Source organism: Coffea eugenioides, chromosome 7, assembly GCF_003713205.1.
Source record: "Coffea eugenioides isolate CCC68of chromosome 7, Ceug_1.0, whole genome shotgun sequence".
NCBI classification, from domain to species: Eukaryota; Viridiplantae; Streptophyta; class Magnoliopsida; order Gentianales; family Rubiaceae; genus Coffea; species Coffea eugenioides.
The window spans coordinates 21,600,755-21,608,321 of NC_040041.1; positions in this window are offsets into that span (position 1 = coordinate 21,600,755).

The window sequence follows — 7,567 nt, forward strand, 5'->3', positions numbered from 1 at the left end:
ATAGATTACTCTTCATTTCAAAGCTGCTTCAGTCGTTCTAACTGAAGTTGATTCTGGTCGTAGCCTCGATTTTAGCATGTGTATAGTCTCTCTCTATTCTTTTACCTTAGGTTCAGTTGGAAATGGGTGAGTTCAGTTGGAAATGGGTGAGTACAGAAATGGATGAGTACAGCAATGAGTAAGTTTGAGAAGCCTGAGGTTTCGATGTTTTGTTATGTCTGGATCCTATCAACCTAAGTCGTTGGGGTTGTTTTCTCAGCTATGCATGTTTGTTTTCCCTTTCTCTTGTTCCTTTGGTTCTCTCCTGCCTTGCATGCTCTTGTACTGGAAGCTTGGTATATCACAGTGGGGGAAGCTTAGCTCCTATTCCTGATGCTAGAGATGGGATTGTCTCATTTTGTCAAAATGCCATGTTATTGTTTCTTCCCTTGCTGTTGCTGTGCAATAAGTCATGAGCAGAAATGGCCAAATTGCAGCAGATCATAAAGTTTTCCTTGTTCTCCCTTTTTGCGTTTTTATCACTAAAGTTGAGTTTAGAATGCTTTGTTGGGTTTTAATTGAACAATTCATGGATTCTGTTTGGAGTTTTGCATGAATGCCTGTATTCAATAAGCTGCTAAGGAAATGCAGCAAGTATGTTGCGAAGTTGAAGCAAGGAAGAGAGCTTCCTTGTAAAATTGCAGAAAACCTTGCTGCACTTTTTCTTCTTCCTTCTTTTGCTGTTAGTTTTTTACCCTTGATGGTCAGCTCCAATTCTTTGTTTCAATCCTGCAATGAAGTTGCATGTTTAGTCGATGATGAATAGGTAGAATTCTGCTATTTGATGAACCTGTTTGCATGATGAAATGGATGGAGAGTCGCAGCTGGAAAATTGCAGTAAGCTTGGAAACAAAAGGCAGCAGGCTTCTTTTTTTTTTAATTGCAGAAGCTTAAGCCTTTACGTAGTTGCATGGAACTTGCATGCAAAAAATAGCTTTCAAAAATTGCACTTCATTCCCCTTAGCTTCTATCTATGCTACAAAGGCCCAATCATATTCTAATTTCTTGCAATTATGTCCTAAAGTAATTGCAATTTCAATCATTATTTGACCCTTTCTTTGCTCTTGAACCCTTGAAGTTCCTAAAAATGTTTTATTTGGGCTTGAGTGCTTGGTTAATATTTACAATTGGGTCCTTGGTAGTTTTTCTATTTTAGAAATTTGATCAATAATTTACTTTCTTGGAAATTATGCATTATTTGATTTCATTTAAGTTGCAATTGAAAGGGATTTGGTGATTTTGTTTATATTTTACTACTTAATTGGTGCCTTGACCCTTTTATTGTTTTGAAGCTAATCTTTCTTTCATTTGATTACCATTGCAAGGGAAGTAATTTCTATCCCTTATTTTACTTTATTTGACCCTATGTGCGCACTTACGTGACTACATGAGTTTAATTGCATGCCTTTTGAATGTTTTTTTATGATTATTTTATTCGCTTTATTTTGTTTCAATCTTTGTCTATTTTATTTTAATTAAATTTGTAATTATTTGTGAAAGGCGATTTAATGCCAATGTTGTAATAGCTAGGTTATTTAATCATTTTATTCCTTTTCCCTCTCTTAGATTGTAGTAGGGCCTCCCCAATGTAATAGATAGGTCTTCATTTGTTTGTTTGTTTCATTTTTGCTTGTATGTTTGTCTGCCTATGTGTTTAATCGCTTTCTTAGGGTCTTGCATCTAGATATCATGCCTATGTGCTATGTGCTTTATGTGATTTATGTGTTTATTTGCTTTATTATGCTTTATCTGATTTATTAGACTATAATAAATACATGTTGTCACCACACTAGTCCAACGCTAGTTGTGGTCCCTTTTTATAATTGCTCGCTAGTCCAATGCTAGTTGAGACCCTTTTTTTCCGATGTTTCACTAGTCCAATGCTAGTAGGGATTCATAGACATGGGCTAGTCCAACGCTAGACCCTTAGGGACCGTCTACGCGTTAGATCATGTTTGTGTGAATCACTACATTTCATGCATGTTTTTGCACTTTTTTTAGGGTTTTTGCCATGTGGCATGACACTTTCTTATATATGAACAACCTTTATTCCATATTCCCTTCTATTTATATCCCTTATTCCGTATTTTCCCTTATATGTATATTCTTTACCCCTTTGTATGAAAACATGACATTAGACTTGCATTCCCATTTAAGAATTAGAAACTAGGTTAGATCATTTGCTTGCTTAAATTAGGAAAACCCTTTGGATATGGGATATGGACGAGTTTGGCTTTCTAACCTTAGCACGCTCGTATTCCCTCTATTGAAGGGAAAATTGAGTCACGAACATTAGTCCCCCATACCTGACATGATGCATTCCTTTGGGTCACGTATATTTGTATAATTATTTTTATTTTTATTTTTCTTTTCTTTTCTTGGAGTCTCATATTTTTACATTATTCGTGACCTCTCCAAAGAGTCCGCATTGGGCATCACACTTAATGTGATTTGCACCAATTGAGCTTTGAAGAGAAATTTTGACCCCCTGATACCCTCTTAGGTCTAGGGTTTGCATTCATATAGTACATCCAAATGTGATAAATTTTTAGATTAAAATAAGAAAAATCTTTGACTAAATCACGCAACTAACCTTGGCTAGGAAGAAAGGGTGCCTTGGATTTTATCATTGCCTTCCTTTTCTTCAAATGTGACTCCCGAATACGTTTCTTTGATTTTTGTAGACTTGGAGTCGTTTAAAAAGGGTTTTTCTACATTTTTTCTTTAAAAATTCATTTTTAGGTGATTTGGTACACCTCAAATCAATATCAAGTGGCGACTCCGATTTTTATTCAAAAACCCTTTTTAAACTATTATTTTGGGTCAAAACGTCGCATTTTCAAGTCCTATTTAGACCCATGGTCTCCATTTTCTTTTTTTAAAAAATCATTCATTTTCCAACCAAAAAAATTGAATCAAAAATCCATTTTTCGAAACTCGTCATTTATTTTTTTCTTATAAAAAATGGGGCGCGACAGTTCCTACTCGCGGCAAAGGCAAACGCGACAAGTCGACCATGCCAGACCCGATAACAGTCATTAAATCAAGGTTAGCACTAGTGGAGCTAACCGTAGCCAATCATCACAATTGTTGGAACGACCTGGACCAATGCATGGAGTAACTTGACGGTGCGGAGCTACGCGAGAACATGCAAGGTGCGCTCAATGAGGCCGTGGATCAGCTACTAAAGGGAAATGATGCTATTCGGGAGTTAATCTAGTCTCTACGCATTGAAGTCGTCCAACTCAATAGGGAGATGGAAACTTGCAAGGCCCAACTAGCACAGGGTGCTAGCCTGATCGCTGGTGAACCGTCAGCTGTTCGGGATGAGCTTGAAAAGTTCAAAGCCGAGGTTAATGCGGTATGGGCACAAGGGATAGGAGGTACGACTGCGACCGCACCTAGAGTGGAGGTTCTGTGTCGAGAGGCCTACGGTGGTGCAAGGAAAGCGAGGGAAATTGAGAATTTCCTCACAGGCTCGAGCAATACTTCGATGTCCTTGGCATAGTAAGTGACGATGCTCGCTTGAGAATGGCTCCGCTATAGCGTAAGGATTCTGTCTTGATATGGTGGAGACGGAAGTGTGATGAAGGACACCTTGGTGAAGACACCATCACCACTTAGACTGCGTTTAAGGCCGAATTCGAACTAATCAATGCCGAACATGAGGCAAGGGCCAAGCTCTGCTGTCTCCAGTACAAGGACAGCCACATGAAGAAGTACATAGATGAATTCTCTAACTTGTTGCTATAGATACCAAATATGGCACTCGAATATGCATTATTTATGTTTCTTGACGACTACGACTGTGGACTAAGCAACGGGTGGAGGATAAAGACCTCAAAATGTCTCCCAAGCAATGAAAGTTGCCAAGTAGCTTATTGAGTTCCAATGGAAGGAAACTGCGAAGGACAAGGACAAAAGGCCAGGCAATGGAAAGAGTGGGGGAGACAGACCAAAACAAACCCAACGATCGAAAACCAATAAGAAGCAGCAAAAGGGAAAAAGCCCCAGCAATAGCAAGCTAGGGAAAAATTTCAAGGGGTGTGCCTTCTGCTAAAGAAAAGAGTATTATGATTGTAATTACCCAAGTTGTGGCAGCTTTGTTGAAATCGTGCAATAGGCTAGCCCAATGGAGGAACGGAAGGTCGCATGTGTGCAACACGTTAAAGTCGTGTAGGAAACAAACGATCGGGATCACATATACGTCGATACCAACATTAACGGGCACCAAGTGATGGCTTTGCTAGACATCGGGGCGGATGTCAACTATATGAGTGAAGACACTGCACGTAAGATAGGGCTTGCATAGGTGCTGGCATCAGGGCGTTTCAAGGGTGTTAATTTCGAATGGACGCAACTGGTAGGAGAGTTCAAGGAGGTACCCGCAAGCCTGGGGCAATGGACGGGTACAACTAGCTTCTCCGTTGCCTCGATCGACGAGTATGAAGTATTCTTTGATATGCGTTTCCTTGATCATTTGAGACCAAGCATGGTGGCACACGAAAATATTATATTGTTTACGCAAGGAGACAAACCCTGCATAGTGAATGTATGTCGAGATATGGAACTTAGTCCCCGTCAGTTGGAGAAGGGACTATGAAAGGTTGAGCCAATGTTTGTGGCCATTCTTAGTGAAGAGGACCAGCTAGTGTGTGAGCTAAGGAGTCGGTGCTGATTCTCCAAGAAATTGAGGTAGTCTTGGTAGAGTTTAAAGACGTGCTGCCGGAAGAACTACCAAAAGAACTTTCCCTAGGTGTGCCATTGATCATGCCATAAAGCTGGTGAAAGGAGCTAAAATCAGTCTCCGGGTCATCATACCGAATGTTGCCCGAAGAGTTGGAGAAGTTGTGAAACCAATTTGGGGAGTTTTTGGGGTCAAAATCTATCTATCCCTCTAAGAGTCCTTTTGGTGCACCCATACTCTTTCAACACAAAAAGAATGGTACCTTGCATATATGTAACGACTATTATGCGCTCAACGAGATAACGGTCAAGAACAAGTATCGTAGACTTATTCGATCACTTATAATTGATGAAGATTTTATCAAAGTTTGATCAACGCAACGGCTACTATCAAGTGAGAATCAAGGCGGGAGACGAGCTCAAAACGACAATCACCACAAGGTATGGTTCATATGAGTTTAATGTGATGCCTTTTGAGTTGACTATACACCAGCTACATTTTGCACGTTGATACAAGAAGTATTGAAGGCATTTTTAGACAAGTTCGTTGTGATTTATCTCGATGGCATTGCCATTTATAGCAGCAGTATGGAGGAACATGTTGGACACTTAAGGCAAGTGCTCGCTGCTTTGAGAGCCAACAAGTTGTACGTCCGGAAAGAGAAGTGTGAGTTCGGCTTGCGCGAAATCTGCTTCTTGTGCCACATTATAGGGGGCGGCAAGATCCTCATGGATCCGCAGAAAATGAAGGCCATTATGGAGCAGCCGGCTTCGACTTCGCCCATGGAACTTCAGTTATTTTTTGTGTTGGTAAACTATTATCATTGTTCTATTGCGGGGCACTCAACTATTACCGTTTCGCTAACGGACTTGCTACGCAAGGGCAAGACATGGACATTGAAAATGTCTTGTCAGGCAGTATTTGAGGCATTGAAGAATGTAATAACAAAAGAGTCGGTCTCAACATTGCCCAATTTTGCCAAGTCATTTGAAGTGTACGTTAATGCATCCGACATTGCTGTTGATGGTGTTTTAAAGCAGGACGGTCACCCTATTGCTTATGAAAGTCATAAGCTAAGCGATGTTGAGAGATGGTGGCCGACGCACGAGAAGGAGATGCTAGCAGTCGTGCATTGCTTGCAGATTTGGGATCACTATCTCAAAATCGCCACGCCATTCAAGATAAAAAAAGGACAGTAGGGCAGTGAGTTACCATCAATCGCAGAAGAAACTCTCGAGCAAGCATACTCTTGAGCAAGCATGCACGGTAGCTATACTACTTTGTTGAATTCAAGTACGAGCTTAAATATAGTCAGGGCAAGACAAATATTGTGATCGACGTTCTTAGTCGCAAGAACGTCATTACACCCGTTTACACAACAGAAGAGCTACTCCTTAAGCGCATCAAGGAAGGACTTCAGCATGACAACCGGGTATAGGCGTTCATGGAACTAGCTAATAAATGAAAGAAAAAAGTGATTTTGACTTGAGGACGAGGTCTTTTATGCCAAGAGCCAGCAAATTTATGTACTCAACTGGAAACACTTGAGGAGGGACATTCTTAAGGAATGTCATGACAGTAGACTTTCTTAAAGAATGTCATGATAGTCATTCTATTGGTCATTTTGGCATGCATCGTATACTGTCCCTCGTGCCAGAATGTTACTACTGGCTGAACTTGAGGGATGACGTCGATGAATACGTGCATACTTGTCTTGTGAGCCAGCAAGACAAGGTGGAACATGAACCACTCGTGAGATTGTTGCAATTGTTACAAATATCGGAATATGTCCAGGAAAGCGTCTCAATAGACTTTATAATTAGGTTGCCTAAGTCTGAGCGATGCACAAGCACCTTTGTTATAGTGGACCGGTTATCCAAGTATGTTACATCCATCCCAATCCCAAAGGAGTGTATTATAGAGGTGATAGCCAATCTCTTCATGAGCCATGTCATCAAATACTAGGGGCTACCGGCAACGATCGTGAGCGATCATGATTCACGATTTATGGATAGGTTTTGGCAAGAGTTGTTCTGTTTGCTTGGTTCTGAACTTAATATGTCAACAACCATGCACCCGCAGATAAACAGGCAAACAAAACGAGTAAACTAGTATATTTTCGGCACTATGTGACGGTGAACCAGTGCGATTGGGCAAAGTTGCTGGATGTCGTGCAATTTTGTTTCAATCTACGGAAGAATGAAAGTACTAGTAAGAGTTCATTCCAGGTCGTTCTAGGATTCTAATTGATAACCTCGAAGGACATCGTTGAGAACTACAAAGGGGCAAGTCCTCCTGCGTACTATTTTGTCAAGGATTGGCAAGAACAGGGGGAAACAGCCAAGCTGTATTTGGAGAAAACCTAACAGCGGATGAAGAAATGAGCCAACCGCAAACCATCGTTTCAGTAGTTCAAAGAGGCAGATCAAGTGTTGGTGAAATTTTATCAACACAGACGTGTCCGAGCCCGCAGAGTGCACAAGGGAATCGATATAAAGGGTTGTTTCCTGTGCCTAAGAAGATTGGCAACATAGCGTACAAGTTGGAGTTGCCTGATGCTTTGTTCCAACTCCACCAGGTCTTTCATGTCAACCTACTCAAGCAGTTTTATCAAAGATCCATATGATCCGTCAAGGAACGTGTCGGCAAGAGCATCTGCAGGTATGAGAGGCGAGTACGATAAAGTTGCGGAGGAGATCGTGGCCGACCGTACCATCTGACACAGAAATCTCGCACCATCAATAAAGTATTTGGTGCGTTGGTGTGGGCTACCTGAAGTAGAGATTAGTTGGGAATCGGTCGAGAAATTGGGGCAATTTGAAGACCTCATACAGGCATATG